This window comes from Prionailurus viverrinus, chromosome D1 (genome assembly GCF_022837055.1).
Source record: "Prionailurus viverrinus isolate Anna chromosome D1, UM_Priviv_1.0, whole genome shotgun sequence".
NCBI classification, from domain to species: domain Eukaryota; kingdom Metazoa; phylum Chordata; class Mammalia; order Carnivora; family Felidae; genus Prionailurus; species Prionailurus viverrinus.
Window position 1 is genome coordinate 105,464,500 of NC_062570.1, and position 23,905 is coordinate 105,488,404.

At 47.7% G+C, this 23,905-nt stretch overlaps 1 protein-coding gene across 18 annotated transcripts in view; it reads right to left on the minus strand.

Annotated features, from left to right (window-relative positions):
• PPP6R3 (protein phosphatase 6 regulatory subunit 3) overlaps positions 1 to 23,905 on the minus strand; it is a 137,492-nt gene that overhangs the window by 76,311 nt on the left and 37,276 nt on the right. For 17 of the 18 annotated variants that reach the window (XM_047878130.1, XM_047878125.1, XM_047878123.1 and 14 more), the window contains exon 2: positions 17,018 to 17,170. The exons of the other annotated variant lie outside the window; for it this stretch is intronic. The gene's annotated coding sequence lies outside the window, so the exon portion shown is untranslated. The remainder of the gene's footprint in view (positions 1 to 17,017; positions 17,171 to 23,905) is intronic. 18 annotated transcript variants of the gene reach the window in all.

Consider the following 23,905-nt stretch of genomic DNA (forward strand, 5'->3'; position numbering starts at 1 on the left):
CCCGGGAGGCCCTCGGCCCGGGGCTGCGGGGCCAGTGCCAGCGGGGCCCCGGCGGACGGAAGGAGCACACAGAGCACGCGCGCCACGATGTGAGACACGTGTACGTTTACATTTTCTAGCAGCCACACCAAAACAGTAAAGCAAACTGGCTACGTTAACTTTAAAAATACATTTTATTTAACCTCATACATCCAAACAGTATTATTTCAACATATAATTCTACTGTGACGAAGCCTTCAAAATCTGAGTGTGTCTTACACTTACGGCACATCTCAATTTGAACCGGCCACATTTTATGCTCAAGAGCCCGATGTGGCCAGTGGTTGCTGTATTGGGCCAGGACAGTTCTAATTATACATTACTACAGTTATGGTTCGAAGTTCCTCTCTTGGTACTAAAATAACCACCCTACTCTTGTTCCCCGCCCCCCCCCCCCCCCAACCGCCCAATATCCTCCTACAGCCAAAGTCAACAGTTGACCACCTTTTCCACACAGGGCCAATGTGGGATTGGTGAGGAGAGGTTTATACGGGCCAGGTTTTCCCCTTCTGAGACATACACATACACGAGAAATCATGTTTATTCTTGTACATATAAAGCAACTTGGACATCCTTCAACACAAAAAAAGTTCATCACAAGAAAATCAGAACTGTTATTTAGCCTCTAATATCTAGAGATATTTGTAGCACTAATAGGAAAAGTTTTCATTCCTCACCCTGAAATAATGAAAGGTTAGATCTTGAGTCGAGAGGGCCAGAGTGGCTCACTACTGGTTTAGACATGCCTCGCCAAACTGTAAAAGAGGCACATGTCTCTGGAAATATCATTTCTAAGCTGACTCAAAAATATCGTAAAGAAGAAAAGAAAATACCCCGATCACTCAAATATTTTGGGGAACGATGATGTTTGATCAAAGTACCAAAAAACCCACTAGACTCCCCTTCATCTTGGGAGTAAACTGAGCCTTCATGGCCCCCAATTAAATTAATAACAACGTGCTGTTCAACATCACTCATCATCAGGGAAATACAAATCAAAACCACAATGAAATACCACCTCACACCTGTCAGAATGGCTAACATGAACAACTCAAGCAACAACAGATGTTGGTGAGGATGTGGAGAGAGAGGATCTCTTTTGCACTACTGGTGGGAATGCAAATTGGTGCAGCTATTCTGGAGAACGGTATGGAGGTTCCTCAAAAATTAAAAATACAGGGGCGCCTGGGTGGCGCAGTCGGTTAAGCGTCCGACTTCAGCCAGGTCACGATCTCGCGGTCCGGGAGTTCGAGCCCCGCGTCGGGCTCTGGGCTGATGGCTCAGAGCCTGGAGCCTGTTTCCGATTCTGTGTCTCCCTCTCCCTGCCCCTCCCCCGTTCATGCTCTGTCTCTCTCTGTCCCAAAAATAAATAAACGTTGAAAAAAAAATTAAAAAAAAAAAAATTAAAAATACAACTACCCTACGACCCAGCAATTGCACTACAAGGGATACAGGTGTGCTGTTTGGAAGGGACACACGCACCCCAATGTTTATAGCAACACTATCGACAACAGTCAATGTATGGAAAGAGCCCCAATGTCAACTGGTGGATGAATGGATAAGGAAGATGTGTGTACGTACACACACACACACACACACACACACACACACACACACACAAACTGGAATATTGCCCAGCAATCAAAAAGAATGAAATCTTGGGGCGCCTGGGTGGCGCAGTCGGTTAAGCGTCCGGCTTCAGCCAGGTCACGATCTCGCGGTCCGAGAGTTCGAGCCCCGCGTCGGGCTCTGGGCTGATGGCTCAGAGCCTGGAGCCTGCTTCCGATTCTGTGTCTCCCTCTCTCTGTGCCCCTCGCCCGTTCATGCTCTGTCTCTCTCTGTCCCAAAAATAAATAAACGTTGAAAAAAAAAAATTAAAAAAAAAAAAAAGAATGAAATCTTGCCATTCACAACTACGTGGATGAAACTGGGGGGTATTATGCTAAGTGAAATTAGTCAGAGAAAGACAAGCATCGTGACTTCACTCATACGAGGACTTTAAGATACAAAACAGGTGAACATAAGGGAAGGGAAACAAAAGTCATATAAAAACAGGGAGGGGGACAAAGCATAAGAGACTCATAAATATGGACAACAAACAGAGGGTTACTAGAGGAGGGGGGGGGGGGGCTAAATGGGTCAGGGGCACTAAGGAATCTACTCCCGAAATCACTGTTGCACTATATGCTAACTAACTAGGATGTAAATTAAAAAAAAAGGAAATAAATAAAAATTTAAAAAAACAAAACCAAAAACACAACTTGCTTATTCCGTGAGCAACAGACCCGGTTACCCCACGCCCCTGGCCAAGTTTCCAAGCAGCCTGGGAACGGGACGTGCTGGACGATCGAGCTGCTGCACGGCTGCCGGTGCTGGCTCACCTGCTCCCGCCAGCATCCAGACACCTGGAGTATCAGGGCTCCCCCGGGGCCTGGATTCAGGTATTCGGGGAACTCAGGGGGGCAGCGTCCGCCAAGACCCAAACGGGGAAGCGCCGGGCTCAGTAAGGTGGGAAGCTGCTCACGTGGTGCACTGGAAGCTGCGCCGCAAGGAGGGACAGGGAGCCAAGAGCCCACAGATAGGAGCACGCGGTGTCACTCTGAAGGGGGGACGCCTCTGTGCCGTAAGGTAAGGAGAAACTCTCCCTCCTCAGAGCAAAGCCGGACGCCGAGGCAAACGTTCTAACTTCCCACGGGGAAGCAGAAACACGGCACCCAAAGAAAGAGCACCAGCGGGCCTCTGAAGGCAGCTCTCCCTCGGTAGCAAGGGGGAAGGTCACGAAGGCCTGGAAGGTCCACCCAGGACCTGCTTCTCCGTTCTCAGCAAAGGCGTCCCCTGCCGACAGCTGCCCTCCCCTGCCCCCACTCAAAGGCCGGGCTAACTCAATCGAAGGTCACACTGCCTATCAGAGAGAGGTATTTCTTTAGAGGGAAGCTTCATTATATTTGGTTTCGCAACTGCTTCTTCCAAAGAACATGCCAAAAGCGATCACGTTTTTAGCACCCAGATACTCCAGAATCGTTTTCATTTTTACTTCGTAATTTCTTTGATATCTCAGCTTGTCTTTGAGAGCGATAAATAAAGGAATCAATTCCATTTAGTGTGTTTTATATTAATTAACAAGTACTTTGACTACAGGAGTAACATGTCAGATGGTCCCAACCCCTTGAAAAATACAAGAAAACCGAGGAAAGAGAAAACACAGAGAATAAAAGGCATCAATGCCAAACTTGTTCTGTAGAATGGGAGCTCAACAGAGGGGAGCTTGACCAGAAAAGACTCCCTTAATACGTGAGGCCTAAGCTGGGCCTCAAAAGACCTGCAAGGTTCAGTAGGTGAGGATGCAGCGAAAAGCATTCCAGGCCAGTAGAAGTTAAGTCTGCAAGCACAGAGAACAGGACAGAGGCTTCCAGGAGCTTCGGGAAATTCATAGCAGGGAGAAGGCCCTGACAACCAGAAAAGACTTTCAGAAGGCGTGAGGACAAGCTTAGGCAACACGAGACCGGGTCTCAAAGGGCCCCTGCAGGACTGCCCGCACAGCTGCATGGGCTTGCTGCGGGAGCAGAGAGAACCAGTGAGGTGTTTTTTTCTTTTTTTTTTTAACGTTTATTCATTATTGAGAGATAGAGACAGAGCATGAGCAGGGGAGGGGCAGAGAGGGGGGAGACGCAGAATCCGAAGCAGGCTCCAGGCTCTGAGCTGTCAGCACAGAGCCCGACGCGGGGCTCGAACTCACAAACCATGGAATTATGACCTGAGCTGAAGTTGGACGCCCAACCGAATGAGCCACCCAGGCGTCCCGGGAACCAGTGAGTTTTAACTGAGATAAACACACAGTAGAGACACCCACAGTAGAGAGTAAATAATGTATCTTAATAACATCTAGAAAGAACCAATTCTGAGCGGAAGCAGAGGCAAGTAACACAGGAGATGACTGGAGCTCTGGCGGGTGCACTCAACAGAGGGCGCACTCCCGGAGGCCAAGAGAGGGAGACGTCCAGCCTGTCCTGGGTGCGGCCAAGTGTCTGAGTGGAACTGAAACACAGGACGGGGAAGGGAGTGCTAAAGACAAGGCCACGAAGGTGGACACGGCAGGAACTGCACACGACGCCGACACAGAAGCGGGGGAGGCAGGTGAGACACGGCCAGTGAGCAGCACAGGGACATCTGTGCTTTACGTACCGAACGGCCCACAAAGCCACGGAGGCGCTGACAGACAGGAGCCTGAAGAGTGAGCGACCCGTGCACGAGCCTGTGTCAGCACCCCGGAAGGTGGGGAGCCCTGCGACAGCCCCTCCTCCGCAAACCACGGTATCCCCGATGAGGTTTCCCACCGGATGATCGTTCTGCCTCCGACATCAACCTCCAACATCTGCCTCTTCAAAGCCCGGTCTGCAGGTTTCCTCTGATCCTGGCCACACCGCGTGGTATCAGGCGACACAAACTGATGGCTTGCGTCCTAATTCTGAGCTGCCTGGGAAACGCACGACCCTCAGAAAGCAAACGCGACCGCCACACTGAAGCCAACTCCAAACCCAGCACTCGGAAGCGAAGGGCTGGGCGAGAGGTACAATCTTGTCACCCGGTTCGCTTTTATATTAAAAAAGCCAAGTGCCAACCAAGGAAGATCCAGTCTAACTCTTGTCACCTGATCCACATTAAAGCAGGTAACGCGTTCCTGCACAAACATATGAAAACTCAAATGTACGTGAATCTTTATGCGCAATTTCCACAATCGCAAACACTTCAATCCACGTATATGCAAAAATTCTACTGAGAACAAGTTTTGTGTTTTTTTTTAAATTGCGACTGAAGAGTTAGGAAGAAAGAAGGCAAATAATGAGGGTGACACAATGGTAATCAAGTTTCTGCCAGAAGGCCCTGGCAAGAAAGACCCAGCTGCATCTAGGTGGGGGGTGTGTGTGTGTGTGAGAGAGAGAGAGAGAGAGAGAGAGAACAAGAGAACAAGAGAACAAGAAGGGGTGAGGGGAGAGAGTGTGTGTGCAAACAAGCAAAGGTAAGAGGGGTGATATAACTCAAAGTCACATCCGAAAATTCTCATGGGTGAGGTGCCCGGGGGGTTCAGTCGGTTAAGCCTCCGACTTGGGCTCAGGTCATGATCTCACGGTTTGTGGGTTCGAGCCCTGCGTCAGGCTCTGTGCTGACGGCTCGCAGCCCGGAGCCTGCTTCGGATTCTGTGTCTCCCTCGCTCTCTGCCCCTCCCCCACCCCCAGCTTGCGCTCTGGCTCTGTCGCTTTCAAAAAAAACATTAAAAAAAATTTGTTTTTAATTTTACAAAAAGAAAGAAAAAAGAAAATTCTTATGGGCTCCAGAGGTTGATTTTCAATCTCAAGCCCCAGGATTCTCTGAATCTCCGAAACCACACAGGAGCATCAGCGACCTGAGCCGAACATGAGACAGAAGCAACGTGTAACCAACCGGAGAGCACGCGGGGCGCTGCCGTCTCCCCGGCGCCGTGTGCGGACGCGGGAGCCACCTTCTATTCGGCACGACGGCCACCCTCAGACTTCTGGTGAAGCCCACCAGCACCGTTAAAAAGAGAACGAATATGTCAAAATGAAGCACAACTGGGGGAAACTCGGAGACGCTGACACCAGGGTGCACGGGAGACTCGGGGCCGGCTCCTCGTGCCCGATGCTGATTACGCAAGGACACGAGAACAAGCACGTGCTGCCCGGTGGCTTCCGGAAGCTCCTAGTCCCCAGAGGCAAAGAGCCTGAAGCGCTGCCGATTTACAACAAATCCCACCGTGCACAGACTGCTCAAATGTCTCCTCCAAGAAGCACCACGCCACTGCAGAAAGAGCAGCCCGGCTGGCCATCAGTCCCCAATCCCCAAGCTAGGCCACACAGCCAAGGAAATGAATAGACAGCCCATGTGCATGTCATATTTTATTAGTAAAACCATAAAACTACGGAGAGAGCGAGAGCGAGAGCGAGAGAGAGAGAGAGAGAGAGAGAGCGCGCTTTTACCTGGCACAGCACAGAATAGTTTCTGAGTCTGTGGCTACAGGGAGCAGCCCAGCAAGAGAGCAGTGGTCTGAGAACTGCACAGCCAGAAAGAGCTCCCACACGAGCAGCCGGGGTACAGAATACCTAATGTGCCCAAGTTTTACTAAGTAAGTGAAGCCAAGGGACAGGTAAGTTTTGAGTCCTCTAACTCGAAGCAAGTGACAGTGGCCGCTGTATTATTCACATATCTGTTAGACACAAGATACCCAAAGAGAACAGCCTCTCCAAATTAGCTACAAATTCTAGAGCAAACCGAGAATGCTATTAAGATGCTTTTGAAAAAAGGACAGAGGGGCGCCTGGCGGCTCAGTGGGTGGAGCGTCCAACTCCTGATTTCGGCTCAGGTCATGAGCTCACGGTTCCTGAGATCGAGCCCCCAAGTTGGGCTCTGTGCTGATAGTGCAGAGCCTGCTTGAGATTCTCTCTCTCTCCCTCTCTCTGCCCCTCCCCTGCTCTAAATAAATACAGAAACATTTTAAAACAAGTAAAGATGGGGCACCTGGGTGGCTCAGGGGGTTGAGCATCCAACTCCTGATTTCAGCTCAGGTCAGGATCGTATAGTCTGTGAGTTCAAGCCCCGCATCGGGCTCTGTGCTGACAGTGCAGAGCCTGCTTGGGATTCTCTGTCTCCCTCTCTCTTTACCCCTCCCCTGCTCTCTTTCAAAATAAACACAAATTTAAAACAATTTTTAAAAGGAAAGAAAAAAAGGCCAAAAAGAAATAGACTGCAGATCAAGAACAAGCTAACTACCCTAGTTAATCTGTAGTTATGACCAATTCTGTGGCAGAAACCAGAACTGGCAAATTGGTCACGGAAAAAGGTGAAGTTCCGTTTTTCAGCTCTGGCTATTAAGCTTCCATCGTCCTTGCCCCGCAAACTTTCAGCAGGCCACGTTCCCTCCTGAAGCGTCCAGGTCAGGCTCCACAGTCCCCGGGACCCCGGCACCAGGCCGCCATCCTCCGGAGGGCCCGGCCTCCATGTGGTCTCGCGGCCAGCAAGCTAAAGGGCGAGGAAAGAACAGCGAGCTCGGGGGCTGCTGCGCGTCTGCTCAGGAACGAAAGTTCAGAGTCATTCAGAGAACTGAACGGTTCTTAGGATTGTTACAGCTCCTTCGGAAAAACAATCTTGAACCTCTTCCAGCTATTCCACGATAACATTAACCGTCCTGACGGTGCAACCTTCTATCAGAGGTGGAAACGCGATTACTAATGGCTACCCATTGAGTGCCTACCACAGGCCAGACTCGGGTCTGATGCTTTTAGACACACCCTCCCTCGAAACCTCGGAACAACCTTTCATGGTTTTGTTCTTGTTCTGCATACGGAGAAACCAAGATCGAGAGGTCAGAGGACCTACCAAAGACCAGAGCAGGTAAATGCGCTGGCCAGAACTGGGATCCACACCCGCGTCTGTCGAGCTCTGTCTGTGCTCCTCCCATTACAGCACCAGCGTGGGAACAGCAGCTGCGTGGCCAGGCCCAGCAGCAGGTCGGTCTCCCGGCACGAGCCGGCCCCAGGCCAGCCCGTGTACGCTCACGCCTGCAGACGGCAGTGCAGCGAGCCGACCCGTGAGCTCTCGGCTCTTAGGACTCGCCAGTCAATGGCAACAGCCTACCTGTGCGTGTGAGGTCAAGAAAGCTGGTTGGACAGCTCAGTCAGAACAGCACGGCTGGGGACACCGGGAGCCCAGCTCTTGTGGCCAGTGACTGTTCTCAGTCAGTTCCCCAAGATGCCACAGGCTCATCAAAATGCACAGAAACACGAGAATCAGTATGCAGAATATTTCTAAACATGATGAGACGAAGAGAAATTTAATCAACATGAGGTACACTTTAGATAAAAACTGAAAAACATGATTGGGGCGGGGAAACACCAGGCATAAGAAAACAGGAAAAGTAGCGAGGGAAACAGGTCCAAAGACTGTAGTTAATTATAAGCTCAACATGAAGTCGAATTCTGACGCGACTAATAAGCAAACCAACCTCAGAACAAAGTCATACGTGAATCTCGTCTAGGACCATGGAAGACACGAATCCTCCTGCGGCCTGCCCCGGGCCGCTCACCTCCTTGCCAGGCAATACCATACCTTGTTCGGGGGAGGAAAGAAACTGCTAACCCACATGGCCCCCAAAGAGATGACCAGTCAGAAGGACTCGCCACTTGGGGGATGAAATAACCGGCTCTGGGGCACCCGGGGGGCGTCCGACTTTGGCTCAGGTCACCATCTCGCCATCCGTGAGTTTGAGCCCCACGTCGGGATCTGTGCTGACAGCTCAGCGTCTAGAGCCCGCTTCGGATTCTGTGTCTCTCTCTCTCTCTGCCCCTCCTTTGCTCGCATGCACATGCGCGCGCGCGCTCTCTCTCTCTCTCTCTCTCTCTCAAAAATAAACATTAAAAAACAATTTAAAAAAATAACCAGCTTTGCATATCTTCAAGCTCTTTTATGCTATCATTTATAGTTCCCCAACATAAAATGAGAGCCAGTGAGTGAAAACTACAGACCACGGGCAAGCAGTTGAAGCAGGAACTTGTTCAAGATCAGGCTAAAGGTTAGGTTCACTAACACAAGCAATGCCCCAAGGCTGGAGGAAGTGTGGCCAAAGCCTGGATGATCCTCTAGGAGAGCGTGAGGAGAAGAAGGCTACACGAACGGATCGTCGTGTTGTTTGATGAACCTCTTCTCAAGCCCGATTGATATAAAAGGCACGGCTTTATCTGGGCCGAAATGGAGCCTCGACAGGAAGACAGAAAGGATTACGCAACCTTCCAGATGTTTACTGGGTTGAACCTCACCCAATTCTCCACTCCTCTGGCAAGTCTAGCAAGATAGCAACAAAGGACAAGGAAAAAGAAACAATGCCGGCACATTTAGGAAACGACAGAAACTGGAGAAAGAATTCAGAAAGTCCAACATCCAAGTGACATAAGTTTTAGAGGAACATATTATAATCCACAACCACCTGCCTCAACCAAAAAAACCTTTTCTCAGAGTGTAAAGCACAGGAGTCCCCCACCCAGGCCGTGCACATCCTGTCACCCCGGGTGCTGAAACAGACTTCTACAGCACAGTGTGAAATTCCAGAGCATCAGAGATAAAGACAGTATTGCAACTTTTCTCGTGAGGACAGAACAATCAAAAAAAGGACTGGAAATCAGAATGACATCAGCTTCCTCAACAGCAATTGCAGAAAAGAGCATTTTAAGACACGGAAGGTCGGAAAGACTTATTCATGCTTTCTCAAAAAGCTACTGGAAAATGGGCTCCACCAACGCGTGGCAATGCGCCAGGAGGGCTGCCCGGCTGGCTCGGTAGGTGGAGTGTGCGACTCTCGATCTTGGGGTTGTGGGACTGAGCCCCGTGTGGGATATACAAATTACTTAAAAAAAAAAAAAAATTTTATGCTTTCTGTGCCAAGCACTAAACACTTTTTTAAAAATGTTTATTTATTTTTGAAGGAGAGAAAGACAGAGTGTGAGCAGGGGAGGGGCAGGGAGAGAGAGGGAGATGCAGAATCTGAAGCAGGCTCCGGGCTCCGAGCCGTCAGCACAGAGCCCGACGCGGGGCTCGAACTCACAAGCTGTGAGATCATGACCTGAGCCGAAGTTGGACACCCAACTGACTGAGCCACCCAGGCACCCCAAAAATAAAATCTTTAAGGGGCACCTGGGTGTCTCAGTCAGTTAAGTGTCCGAGTTTGGCTTACATCATGATCTCGCAGTCAGTAAGTTCGACCCCCACGTCGGGCTCTGTGCTGACGGCTCCGAGCCCGGAGCCTGCTTCGGATTCTGCGTCTCCCTCTCTCTCTGCTCCCACCACTTGCACGCAAGTGCGCGCGCGCTCTCTCTCTCTCAAAAATAAATAAACATTAAAAAAATTATTTTTAAAGTTAAAACAGTAAAAAGAAGCATTGAGGTGCTTGGGTGGCTCAGTCAGCTGAGCACCTGACGATCCTTGACTTCGACTCCGGTCATGATCCTAGGGTCATGGGACTGAAGTACAGGTCGGGCTCTGCGCTGAGCATGGAGCCTGCTTGGGATTCATTCTCTCGCTCGCTCTCTCTCTCTCTCCCTCCCTCTGCCCCTCTCCACTGCTCATGCTCTCTCTAAAAAATAAAAATAAATAAAAATAAAAATAAAATATTTTCAAAAAGCATGGCAATAAGCCATGAGAGGAAGACAGGGAACACACGGAACTACGGATCCCACACACCCAGAAACAAAGACGATCCCCAGAAGAAAAGCAACGGGGACACCCGCCCGGAGGAGCCAGCCCGGAGTGAGGCACGAGGCAGAGGGCTCTGAAAAGGATGCGTCCAAACAGGAGATGTGTGTGCAGGATCTATGTGACCACGCAGAGACGAACTGTACTAATGAAGTCAGAGCCCCAGGGAATAATGGACTCAATACACATATCTTTGTACCGATTTTAAGCAAAGTTGTGCTGTAACTGTGCTGGAAGACAAGGGAGGGGAAGAAGCTATGCACGTGCAAGGTGAATCTTCACCCTCACTGTTAGAAGTCAGCCAGTTTTGGGGCGCCTGGGTGGCTCAGTCGGTTAAGTCTCTGACTTCGGCTCAGGTCGTGATCTCACTGTTCGTGGGTTCGAGTCCCACATTGGGCTTCTGTGCTGACAGCTCGGAGCCTGGAGCCTGCTTCCCATTCTGTGTCTCCCCTCTCTCTCTCCGCCCCTTCCCCACTCATGCTGTGTCTCGCGTCTCTCAAAAAATGAATAAACGACAAGGTGCCTGGGTGGCTCAGTCGGTTGAGCATCTGAATTCGGCTCGGGTCATGATCTCTCGGTTCACGAGTTTGAGCCCCGCGTCGGGCTCTGTGCTGCCAGCTCGGAGCTTGGTGCCCACTTCGGATTCTGTGTCTCGCTCTCTCTGCCCCTCCTCTGCTCGTTCTCTGTCTCTCTCAGAAAATAAACATTAAAAAAAATGAGTAAATGCCAAAAAAAACACAAAAGTCAGCCAGATTAGAGAAACAGCTCCCTACAGGCACACAACTTAGAAACCTGGAAGGAGGTAACTGTGCGAGAACAGCTAAGTGACGAAGGTACAAGCTACAGCCCCTGGTTAAGTAACTGAGGGACGAGGAAGGGAGAAGCCAGGAGAGACGGAGGAGACGACTGTCACTTCTCGTTGTGAACCATGCACCTACGTGAACCACGTACGCATACAGGATGGAACACGACGAGAGGAAGGCAGACTGACGGCACTGGTACCACGCCTGGCACTCAGCGAGAGCTCCGTAACGTCACCTCAGTCTGAGATCGGACGCTGTGGAAGAGGAGCTCGCCTGCCGGGGGGTGGGGGGGGGCAAGTAGGCGGCGGCCGCACACACTCACGAGTCTGTATACGAAACCCGAGCAAACGAAGAAACAGGACCAGCCGACCGACCAAACCAGCCCACGGCAAGAACCACAGCGGCACCTTCTCACAGGTGCCCCATCAGGTCTCGCTTCCACCCCATCCTTTCTGCCATCAGCGTGTGAACCCACGCCAGGGCCCTGGGACACCCAGGCTGCCACATCTGGCCTGCCACCTATTTTTACACAGCCTCTGAGCAAAGAACGATTTTCCTGTTTTTTACTGGGGGAGGGGGAACCAGAAGCATGACATTCTAGGACTTGTGAAAATTCTTTGCAATTCATGTAAGTTTTCCTGAAATGCAGCCACGCCGCTCATTTACATGTGGTCTCTGGCTGCTGTCACGCTGTGAAGGCAGTGCTGAGTGGGACAGATCTCTGCGCTGCTCCTCTGCTTTCCAGATCACAATGACAGTCACAACTCAACGGTGCTTTGAGTGCCACGTGTGGAACTGTGACACCGTATTTTCTTATCACCCGTGCGTCCCCACAACGTCCAAACAAGAGAAGAGGAAGTGGACTTCGCCTGCCGAGCTCCTCAGGCACAGCAGGACGAGGACCCCTCGTCACGAGACCTGCTGGCAAAGCCCTGAGTTCGTTGTGCCACCGCGCCACACCTGTGCTAGGAGAACACAATCGACGTCCACGCTTCCAGAAGAGGCGGTCACCACAGTATCGCTCATGCACAGGAAGGCAGCATCAGAAAAACTTAAAATTTTTAAATGCTAACCATTTTGGATGGATAGCTTTTATTATTATTATTATTATTATTATTATTATTATTATTTGCTTACTTAATTTTGAGAGACAGAGAGAGAAAGAGAGCGAGGGAGGTAGGGAGGGAGGGAAGATGAGCGGGGCACGGGAAGACAGGGGGACAGAGGATCCGAAAAGAGCTTTGTGCTAACAGCAGAGAGCCCGACGCAGGGCTCGAACTCACAAGCCAGTAGATCATGACCTGAACCAAAGTCAGACGCTTAACTGAGTCACTCAAGTGGCCCATAAAAATGTAAACATTTTAAACATTTAAAAAAAATTTTTTTTAATGTTTATTCTTGAGAGAGAGAGAGAGAGAGAGAGAGAGAGAGAGAGAGGGGAGAGATGTGAGTGGGGGAGGAGCAAAGAGAGAGGGAGACACAGAATCCAAAGCAGGTTCCAGGCTCTGAGCTGTCAGCACAGAGCCCAACATGGGGCTCGAACTCAAACTGTGAGATCATGACATAAGCCAAAGTCAGCCGCTTAGCCGACTAAGCCACCCAGGTGCTCCAAAACTTAAACATTAAAAAAAAATTTTTTTTTAACTTATTTTTGAGAGACAGAGATAGAGCACAAGCGGGGAAGGGGCGGAGAGAGAGGGAGACACAGAATCTGAAGTAGGCTCCGGGCTCCGAGCTGTCAGCACAGAGCCCGACACAGGGCTCAAGCTCACGGACCACGAGATCTTGACCTGAGCCAAAGTCGGCTGCTTAACCGACTGAGCCACCCCAGCCGCCCCAGAACTTCAACCTTTGAAATGGAAAATCTCGTAACAGAATTCCTTCAGAAAAATAAAAACGGAGAAGGAAACTCCAAGCGAAGCTGGTCTCCAAGTGGCCTGTCAGCCAAGCGCGAGGAGGCCAGCGACGGCTTTCCTTGGATTCTGGCAGAGGTCACGGGCACCACCGATACAGCTCAGCTGGTGTTTACTGGAGGAGTCTGAGACGGTGACGAGAAGCCTCTCGGAACGGCCCGCGTGGAACCACCACAGGAGAGTGTTTTCGGAGAAGGTGAGTGAGGATGAAGTCCCTACAACACAGCGGATCCGTGTCCCGGCTGATGGCAGTAAAATTACGTGTGGCGCGAAAAACAGCTTCGTGGGGCAAATTTACACGCCTGGGAAAATGTAATGTTTAAAGCTTACGGTTATTTCTTTCTACTTTCATCAGCAGGTACTTCGAGAGGTTTTTAAAATGCCTCGTGTGTGACTGAGCCAGTAATGTCAACAGGAACCTCATGTACTTGTGGAGACCTAACCGCCATTAGACCCTGACCTGTCCCGTCACACGGCAAGCAGCTCATCACGGGTTAATGGGGTTTGTTTTTTTTTTTTTTTTTTTTTTGTTTTTTGCAACTTCTTGAGCTCAGGGCCAAGACTGAAATTTCCCTGAATGAGAAGAACAACTCTCAACCACTACTAATGAACACCGAATGGCTCTGGAAACCGGCCTCTGGCTGCAATCTTCATGTTTCTTAATCAATTCAACCTAAAACGATAAGGCTAACCAGCACGGATCTGCAAAGTCTCCACTGTGGTTAAAAAAAGGTCATTTTGGCACTAGCTTTCAGGAGTGAAAAGAAGGGAGATCCCTGTCCTCACACAAGTTTACGGCGGGTACATTTTCTGCGCTCAAACTACAGTTAAACAGCATTTTTCAGACCTTAACGCAAACGTGAAGGAAGCTTTCCTATTGCAAAATCCATACAGCTATACACTTGAGGAAGTTTTTCCTAACTGTGAACTGGAAGCGCTTAATCTACGATGCAACAGAATCTAACAGAATTCTGCAGCTGCTCTCCGAGTGAGGACGAGTGAGGACGCTATGTACCTGTGGACTAGTATCGGAGTGTGGCAGGCGCCATCTGTGTAAAAGGACATTTGCGAAGATGAAATATGTAAACCTCATTACAGATCAGCATTAACAGACTAGATGAAGACGTGCGGTAGAGTCTGAGAGGGGAGCCGTGGCTCTGAACACCATTTCGGTGAAAATGTCATCCCCTCCGGAAAGAGAATCCCGTCCTTCTCATCAGCAGATCGGTATTACAGAAAACGGAACTCCAATATTTTTCCATTTTTAATTGCATCAGTAAGATCTGTGAAAATCTGCTCTCTTATTGTACAGACACTTTATAATATCCTCTTCTTTGCCTCTTGGTCTACAAAACCTGCGATATTTCCTCTCTGGGCCTCGCTACCCCTGGTCTAAAGAAGCCTATACTTACAGCGCTGTTCCTCTTTGGAAATCCTGCTCAGCCACCTGGCACTGATTCTAGGCCTCCTGGAGACTAATGAGTAACTTCTTAAGAGAAGAGTTCACCCGGCATCAGACAGCATCTGATGAGCAGAGGGAGTGAAAAAAGAAACGGGAGGAATACAGCTAACGGTAAGAAGCGTTCTACAAGCTGCCACGGCTAAGAGTCTTTGTCAGCAAAGAAAAACAAAATTAAAAAAGAGAGCGAGAAAGAGAGGTAGACAGTCTTTAAAATGTTACCGTGAGAAATGGCTCTAAAATTTCAGCTCCTACCACTAAATAGTGAATGGTACCTACCATCTAAAAAGTACTAGATACAAAGCAGAAGTCAAAACTCCTTGCTCCCGGCATGTTTAAATCTGCTCAAAGAGAAAAAACAATCCTAAAATAATTTAATGAGATATTCTAAGAGTTCACAAAGGAGTGGCCACAGAGGAACTGGAACAACACAGAAAAGTTTGACAAAAAAGGTAGAAAGAGAGTGGAGCCCTAGAAAAAGGGGGATCAAACACACAGACTAATAGTAAAACCCTATGATGGGGGATGGACAGAATGGGTAAAGGAGGTTAAAAGGTACAGATTTCAAGTTATAAAATAAGTAAGTCACGAGATGTAAGGTACAGCATGGTGGCTACAGTTAATAATCCTGTATTATCGATTTGAAAGTTGCTACATGAGATCTTAAAAGTTCCCATTACAAGAAAAACATGTAACTGTGTGGTGACAGAAGTCAACTAAACTAACTGTGCTGATCATTTCACTATGTACACAAATACCAAGTCATCACGTTGTACGCCTAAAACTCACATTATATGTTAATTATATCTCAATTTTTAACAGGCTAATATGTGTAGTATCATAGAAACACTTCCAGAAATCACTCTTGAAACTCTGGTATCACAACAGAAAAGCAGACGATTGTTACAATTTACAAACAGACAAGGGTCCGATAAACATAAAAGGATGTTCAGCCTCTAAAATAACCAGCTGGATTCAAGCTGGAGGGCTCCGTGGTCCTAAAACTAGTGCCCTCTTCCTGTCACCCCCGGCTCTGACCCAGCTGCTGAAAAGGGCAAGACGACAGCTCACGTGCGTCACAAATGATCTTTTTCATTGTGAATCGGCCCGATGGTCGGACCACAGCTTGTTAAACTACGTGGCCCTGACCTTCTCAAATCTGAACCCTCGACAACCCTCGGGCTGAATTCTTCCCGCAGTCAGAAGCGGAAAAGACTTTACCCACAAGGTCAGAATGTAGCCCCAGGCAGAGAAAGAGAAGGGCTGGGCCCCAGAACACACTCCCTCCCCTTAAGAAAAAAAAGCCTGAGGAGAAAAGGTGCCAAGAGGTGAATGAACACTTAGCAGAGAATCCTCTCTATGAGGATTTTTACAGAATAATACGGGGGGAAAAGCTGGAGAAATAAGAACCCTAAATATCAGGCCCAGGAGTTGCAGCTTCACTGTGTAAGCACAGAGGGAGGCCGGAGGTTGGAGGAGGGTCATTCAGGAGGGGCTGAAGGAAAGACAGCCCTGGGGATCAGGGGCAGAGACCCTGCTACAACAGAGTAACTACACCGTCTCCTGAGATGACGAAGCCTGAAACGTAGCCAATTAAATGGTTATGCCCACCTTCTCCTCAAGATACAATGGAGCAAGGGGTGTCTGGGTGGCTCCGTCGGTTGAGCGTCCGACTTCGGCTCAGGTCATGATCTCACACTCTGTGAGTCGGAGCCCCGCGTCGGGCTCTGTGCTGACAGCGCGGAGCCTGGAGCCTGCTGCAGATTCTGTGTTTCCCTCTCTCTCTCCTCTTCCCCCGCTCATGCCCTGTCTCTCTCTGTCTCTCAAAAATAAATAAACGTTAAAAAAAAAGTTCTTTAAAAAAAAATGCAATGGAGCAAATGAAAATGGATTAAAAATATGTCATGTCCCCCAAAAGACCCTACTGGGCCATTTTCTGAAGTGCCAACTGAGCAAAAAGTCAAATATGCCAAGTCAACCTCTGGTCTTTAATAAAAACTTTCAGTGAAGAGTTCCAAAATGACAGTAATTAGGACTCACAAGGAGTCAGACGGCTGACTAAAAACCAGAGATGTCCTGTGGCTGGTGTAAAATAAAAACAAAATAATCTCAATTTCTCTCTCTCTCCCTCTCTCTCTCTCTCTCTCTCTCTCTCTCTCTCTCTCTCTCTCTCACACACACACACACACACACACACACACACACACACACACTCCCTCTCTCGCAGGTAATGTGGGAGCAGCAGCTGGGCATCTACGAGCAGTCTTTCTCTGAGGGCTACTCCAGCTTGCTAGGCCTGGCTGCTCCTTGGGGCCCAGATTAACCCCCCCTAGGAAACTAGGAATCCCGTGGGTACTGCACATTCCAAAACATACCAGAGCAAACTACAAAGGCTGCTATTTAACTTCCTAAAAACACCCCAGTGCCACAGAACCACACTGTACCTGGTCTAGCCCTGGTTGTTCTAGGCTCCAGGGTCTCCCAACAGAACACTGCTCTCCTTGATGCAACTCATGGAAGAAAACGCCTGATGATCTCAATGGTCTTACCTTTCAAACCAAGTTTAAAAATTAAAAGAAAGGTTTTCTTCTCTGTGGCTCCTTGCCCATTACAGGTTATCCTGGTAACAGTTGTCTTCAAATTTACTGCATTAGCAGATTAGCAGGAGTAAAGTGGGACGTGGAAGCAAAACAGAAGCTCTTCTGTAAAGAAAAAAAGAGCATATGATCACAGCGTGTTCTGTCTGGGTCTGATGACAGCTGTCAGTAAAGATACTGTTTCAGGGTCCTGATTCACATAGAACTACACCTCAGAAAATTGAAAAGTTCTAGTTAACTGCAATTTTTCTGTGGGAAAACAGGGGAAAAAGGCACTGTCGTCCCCCTGCCTCAGCTTTTAACCTACACTAAACAATAACCCAGAAACAGAGACACCGTAATGTCACCATCTGTGAACAAATAACAAAGAACATATGTATTATCGTCATCTTATGAAAACATCAATAATATTCTTATCCAACACAGAGCTAAGTAATGGCACCATACTTTAAAATACTGAAAGCAAATTCGGGGGTGGCTGGGTGACTCAGATGGTCAAGTGTCTGACTTGGTTTCAGCTTAGGTCACGATCTCAGTTTCGTGACTTCTAGCCCTGCGATGGACCCTGTGCAGAGCCTGCTTGGGATTCTCTCCTCTCTCTCTCTCTCTCTCTCTCTCTCTCTCTCAATCTCTCTCTCAATCTCTCTCCCCCCCCTCCCTCCCTCCCCCCCCTCTACTCCTTCCCTGCTCACGCTGTCTCTCTCTCAAAATAAATAAACTTAAAAATATAGTAATAAAATTAAATAATAAAAATAGTAATAAAATAAAAATTTTAAAGCAGATTTTCAAAGTATCTCCCTCTAAATGCCCTCAAGTAGCCCCATGTAATACGTTAAAACATAATGTTTACCAGGAAATGTAAGCAGAATATTGAAGTCACTGAAGTACTGGCTATACAGCCAAATTCTAATGTCAATGAATCAAATACTACACATGAAAGGACTATAAACTGTCTTCCAAGGCACTTCATTTATAACTTAACACTGCAGGAAAAAAAGACTCAAACTATGGACAATATGCTAATGAGAAATCTTGTAAGAATGCAGTCTACAAGGCATTTCACAAAAAATGCTGTTCATGTGATAACCTTTCTTCCATAAAACACACTACACTCAGGTCAATGTTTTCCGTCAAGTAATAAATAGAAACAATGCTAACTGCTTGATAAAATGAATGAAACAAAACAGTAAGAAACCCAGGTTAAAATGAAAAGAACATAAAAATCTGATGTACTTATGTGCTCCACAGGGTTTGTGTGCGGACGCGTGCGTGCACGCGCACACACACACACTCTTTAGCGTTTAATTTGAGTGGCCGCAGGACCCTCAAAACGAATCCGCAACCATCTTTTCCAGGAGCCAAGACCACCCACCTCTCCTGCTTGTGGGCGGATCACAGGCTCCCAGCAGAGCTGGACAACCTGCCGGCCTCACCCTGCCCCACACGCCCATCCAGGAAGCCAAAAGAAAAAACCCGCTGTCAAATGTACTCCCGAGCATTGTGAACCTGAGTGCTTATTAAATAGGAACAAGTGTGCTGAGAGTTGATCCACTTTTCTGGAATACGGTCTTTGCATAATTGCTCCTACTCTTTTCACTTAGGCTAATTAGGAAAGGGAGTGGGGTCTATACTACTGATGGCAAGAAATACAGTTGGTTATTCTAAGGTGGGAGAACATGAGAAACAGGACCAGACGATGGAAGACAGAACGGGCCAGTGTCCGAGCGGAGCAGCAGAACTCTGAGTAAAGAGCGTATACTGAATACACGTTGAAATGCCTCTAGATCAACAGTAAAAAGACTACCTCGGTTGTTTTGCCTTGTTTTTCAAAGGCACAATCTACAAGGACCAGGAGAAGGCAACAGAATTGGAGGGGTGCTGGAAGGGAGCAGAAGGAGTGCTGCCTGAAGAAATTATTCCCTGAATACTCAGATCCCTAAACATCCTCACCCTCTGTCCCACCCCTGCCAGCCCCAGGAGGCAGGCCTCTGAACTGGGAGACCCTGGTTCAGCTGGGCACAGCTGGGGACAGCTTGCCACGCTGACAACAGAAAGGCTGTGGGACCTGCAGAACAAATGCGGAGACACAGGCACGCCCCACTGCCCACCCCAGCCCCAGCCGGATTCTCTTACTGGGCGCCAACAGTCTTCGGAGCTAACGGAACCTGAGAAAGAAAAGAACCTGAAAGCACCAAGACACTGGGCACTTCCCAACCAAGGAGCGCTACTAGTCACTGTGCTGGAAAGTTCGTAGCCAACGCACCCCTCTTGTGATGGGAGCCTCCAATCTACTACCGTTAAAACCAAATGTTGTTTTAAAAACCCTTTTTATCGCAAATTTGCAGGACAGTTGCAAGAGCAGTATGAGACTCTCAGCGAGCCTCCACTAGTCTCACAAGTGACCACTGGGTCACTTTTGCTTGAACGCTCCACTCCCTCTCCGCGAACATCCCAAATGTTTGAGACCTTTCTGCAAAGGTTTCGTGGACCTTTCCGCAAACACGCCACTGTGCATTTCGTAAGAACGAGGATAGTAAGTAACACAAGCACAGTACGTATGTCACAGTCAAGAACACAGTACCCGTTGACTATGGAGTAAATAGTTCACTTTCTAATCCTGCCAATGGTTTTATGATGTCGTTCGTGGCAATCTTCCCTCCCCTCCACTCAGGATCCTATGTCACATTTCCTTCCACTCCTGTCTGAAACAGCCCGCCAGCATTTCTTAGTCTTTCATTTTTTGATCTTTTTGAAGACCACAGGGTATGCATTTCTGGCGGGAATGAATGAAGTTTTGTTTTTCCCAGAGTATCACATAAGGCAGATGTCAACCTGTCCCTTTACTGGTGACCACTCTGATCACCCGGTTAAGACGATATGTGCCATATTTCTCCACTGTAAAATAACCGTTTTCTCCCAAGTAATCAATTGGTAAGTAATCTGTGGGAAGATATTTTGAGATTACGCCCTTCGAACACTCACTCAGTGGTTTTACTACCCACTGGCAATTTTTGTCTGAATCAACTGTTACTCTGATGGTTAGTTATAAAGCGGTGTTTTCTTGAAAGTCCACTATTCCTTCATCAGATGACATTCTAACTTCAGGAAGGTGGGCCTCCTTCTCCCCACTCATCTTTATTCTGTTAACAGTGTGGACTCATAGGTTCTTATTTTACTTATTAATGCCATTATCCACTCTGATACTCAAGTCGTCCCAGATTCAGCCAGTGAGAATCCCTTCAAGCAGACTCCCATGTGCTTTCCATGCTTTTTGAGCACTTCCTTATTTCCTGGCATAACAACATGTTCGAGATTCATCCTGAACGTTCTCTGTCCCAGCTCTAAAATCATCCATCTTCCAAGGAGCCCTGGTTCTTTTAGTGGAGAATGTAATGCAGAAATGAAGATCTGAGAGCCAAGGACAAAGCTGGGAAAGACGGCGATTCCATATAATTCAACTGTGTGTGCTATGTGTATCCCTGACTTTTAAATATGAAGGAAAACCAAAGATTGCCAGACATCTCAGGAAATCCTCTAGCATGAAAAGTCAAGGGCAAAACAAACAGAAAAATACAAGCTGGAGTAAAGACTATACAAGGAAGAGAGAATATAAAAAAAAAAAAAATGTGTCCTCAGATGGATAATACATCCATTGGGGGAAAAAAAAAAAAACAAAAAACACAGGATACTATTTAAAAGGGCACAGAGAATAATTAACAGACTAATACAGAAGGAAAATGATTTCTGACCCGGGAGTCTATACGCAGCCAAACTATCAACCAAGAGTACACAGAAAAACGAGTCAAAAGATCTACCTCCTACACGATTTATTCACAGAAAGCTACCGTGCAGAGACTGTGCTCCACTGACACAAGAGGGACAGCCATAAAGAAGACAACACAGAATACAAGAACAAGAGAGTCAATGCAGGAGAGAGGCGGAGAGAACCCCTGGGATCCTGGCAGACAACTGTGCTCCCTGCAGGGAGGGCAAGCAGGGCAGGCTGGAGCGGGGAAAGATTTCCTTGAAAAGATAAGGCTGATGGAATACTTGCTGAACACGTAACTGACTAAAAGTCTGAGGCTAAAACAGTGCATTAATAGCTTCTTAGAAAAGTGATGGTGGGGCATCTGGGTGGCTCAGTCGGTTGAGCGTACAACTCTTGATTGTGGCTCAGGTCATGACTGCAGGGTCATGGGAGGCGGGAGCCTACTTAAGATATTCTCTCTCTCTCTCTCCTTCTACCCTTTCTCCGCAGTTTGTGCACTATACTCTCTCTCAAAAAATAAAAAATTTAAAAGTGATGGGAGCCTGGCTGGTTCAGTTGGTACAGCATGTGACTCTTGATCTTGGGGTCGTGAGTTTAAGTCCCACGCTGGGTGGAGAGATTACATATAAACAAACAGGGGTGCCTGGGTGGCTCAGTCAGTTAAGCATCCGACTTCGGCTCAGGTATTGATCTCACAGCTGGTGGATTTGAGCCCCGCATCATCAGGCTCTGTGCTGACAGCTTGGAGCCTGGAGCCTGCTTTGGATTCTTTATCTCCCTCTTTCTCTGCCTCTTCCCCACTCACTCTGTCTCTCTGTCTCTTAAAAATAAATAAACATTAAAAAAAAAAAAACACAAACAAACATAAAATTTTAGAGGGGGAAATGATACTATTTCTGGGAAAACCAAAAAATTTTTAGGAAAGGAAAAATATTTGTGATTTACCACTTAACATTAAAGAGCACACAGGGTCATAATGTTAAAACTACTGATTTAACCAAAATTGTAATAAAATTATCAAGGAAAGATGGAGAAGACAGACTGTGGGGAGGGGAGAGGAGAAAGCTAATCCTTATTCCGTATCTTTTCACAGCAGGAAATCAATAGATATGCTTAAAACCAAAAACAAATTAGCATACAAGTAAGCAAATATGAACTCTTCAAATATGTTCTTCAGACATATGGAGGTAAATACATGTTTTAATTGGCCAGAAGAATTCAAAGAACTACAAGCTGCCTTCAGGAAAAGGGAAAAGAGGGTGGGGAGGCTAAAGAAAGCTGTTTTTCTTATCCAACCTCCCAGAACTAGCTCACTCTTAACTGTGGATGTGTAAAACACTGACAAAAAAATTTTTTTAATAAATTTTTAAGAAGAATGCTTAACTGGGAAAGGCTTTTAAATGTTGAGACCAGAGAGCTTTAACAGCAACTCACTAGCTATGAAACTAAGTCCTCTAACCTGAGTACCCATTTCTTCATCTATGAAATAACGAGTTGCACTAATAAACTCTAAATGTTCTTCCTGCTTCAGTAATTTATGAATCTGCTATAAAAACAAAGTAATCTAGGCTTTAGATATGGTGCCAGTGGCAGGGCATCTGACTTCGGCTCAGGTCATGATCTCGCGGTTCATGGGTTTGAGCCCCCCTGTCGGGCTCTGTGCTGACGGCTCAGAGCCTGGAGCCTGCTTCAGATTCTGGGTCTGCCTCTCTCTCTCTCTCTCTCTCTCTCTCTCTCTCTCTCTCTCTCTCTCTCTCTCTCTCTGTGTGTGTGTGTGTGTGTGTGTGTGTGTGTGTCCCTCCCCTGCTCATGCACTGTCTCTCTCTCTCTCTCTCAAAAACAAATAAACATTTAAAAAAAAGATTAAAGATACACACACGAAGGATGTCCACGAGGACAATCCACGAGGATGATGACAGGTACTTCCTTCTCAACAAGGGGCAACTCTCCCCAGGTGTTTAACTTACAGGAAACCCCAAGGTTTACATCGTAGCTAAAGGGCGAAGATGAGAAGGGCCTGGCCAAAGCGCTCTTGAGAGTACGGAAGCGCGGAACAGCAGCACGGTGTTGCGGGGCTGAAGGAGGAAAAGCAGGGGTTTGCTAGTGACCGCTACAACGTGCACTCTAGCGGCTGACGTCCTAGTCTATTGAGGCCACTGCAGAACACCACACTGGGCGGCTGGTAACAACAGAAATTCAGTTCTTACAGTTCTAGAGGCTGGGAAAGCCCAACATCTCGGCGTCTGGTGAGGACCCGCTTCACGGTTCACAGGCAGTGGTCTTGTTTGCTGTGTATTCGCTCAGCAGGAGGGGGCCGGCAAACCTCCGGGGTGGGTTTTTAAACCCCCTTCATAAAGGCTCCACCCGAATGGTCTAACCACCTCCCAACAGCATCACACCGAGGATGTGTAAGGATTAGATTTCAACACACGGACCTTGAGGGGGGACACCGACGCTCAGTCTACAGAAATGGGTATCGTTAGATTCTTCTCTCAGAGGAAATGGATCCAGAGGGCCCCCTTCAAAACAGGAAACCAAGACTTAAGAAAGAGATAGTACACTTTTATATTTATTTTCGCCAACCATTCTTTGAAGGAGCCCCATTTTCTTCAACGGCCAATAGCTCTATCACTGAGCATCTCCTCTTTTCAGTATTACTGACTCTGACCAAGGCCAAGAAGGGGAATTCAAGAACCATATAGCTATAAAATTGCCAGTCAGAAATGAGGACTGGTTGAGCCTAAGACAGTGAAAAAAACCAGACTCTCAACTCAACAGTGTCTAAATACGTACTCACTTAGTCACAGAATTTGAGAACAGCAACAATGAACATCTACCCTTACAAATCCTTTGTGCTAGCATTATGCAAGCATTTTCCACTCTCTTGGGTATTAATTCCTATTTTACAGTTGAGGATAATAAGGAAGGACTTACTCCAAACAACCCTTATGTGAACTAGGTTTTGTTTTTTTAAGCTCACCTTAGGAAAAAAGCCAATGAAAATCTCTCTATGCTGTCACATGAATTTTTACTATAGATTCCAAGATATTCCCCACTGATGCAAATCCACA